Raw genomic sequence first — 925 nt, forward strand, 5'->3', positions numbered from 1 at the left:
CACGGGCCCAGCCGCTCTGCGGCATGTGGGATCTTCCCGGACCGGGGCACGAACCCACGTCCCCTGCATCGGCAGGCGGACTCTCAACCACTGTGCCACCAGGGAAGCCCAGGGGTGTTTCTTGACTCAAATATTTTTTAAAGAAAATCAAGAACTAGTGAGAATAAGGCGGTCAGTCTCCACAATGGCAATCATGGTCTTTCACCAGTTTCCTGATTTAAGTCATTTCACAGACTTAGAAACAATTACTGAAGAAGCTATATTCACCCGAGGAAGGTGAATACCACAAGAATTATACCAATGCCACAAGAATTATATCATAAACTTTCCTCTGCTCCTACCAAGAGACCAAGGCCTTCAACCAGGATAAATGTGCATTGGGGAAAGAGGAATTCAGACTTTGATGACTGCAAGATCTGAGCTGAAACTTGTACAAGAAGGCTTTAAATGCTACCACAGTCCCTCAGTTTACAGTGGGGGTTTGTGGGGGTGATAAGATAAATGCAGGTTTGGCCCAAATTTGTTTTACAGGACCCACTCTGTCATTCCATAGGATACATTCCATAGAATACATACATATACTCAGTAGCTGGCAGAAACCTCACACTGACCTTAATGGAAGAGCCCCTGCCTTAGTCTGCTCAGACTGCTATTAAAAAATACACTGGGCTTCCCTGGTGGCGCAGTGGTTGGGAGTCCGCCTGCCAATGCAGGGGACGCGGGTTCGTGCCCCGGTCCGGGAGGATCCCGCGTGCCGCGGAGCGGCTGGGCCCGTGAGCCGTGAGCCGTGGCCGCTGGGCCTGCGCGTCCGGAGCCTGTGCTCCGCAGCGGGAGAGGGCACAACAGTGAGAGGCCCGCGTACCGCAAAAAAACACACACACAAAAAAACCAAAAAAACAAAAACTACACCATTAAATGAGTGGTT

The sequence above is a fragment of the Physeter macrocephalus genome, chromosome 11 (genome assembly GCF_002837175.3).
Source record: "Physeter macrocephalus isolate SW-GA chromosome 11, ASM283717v5, whole genome shotgun sequence".
Taxonomy (NCBI): domain Eukaryota; kingdom Metazoa; phylum Chordata; class Mammalia; order Artiodactyla; family Physeteridae; genus Physeter; species Physeter macrocephalus.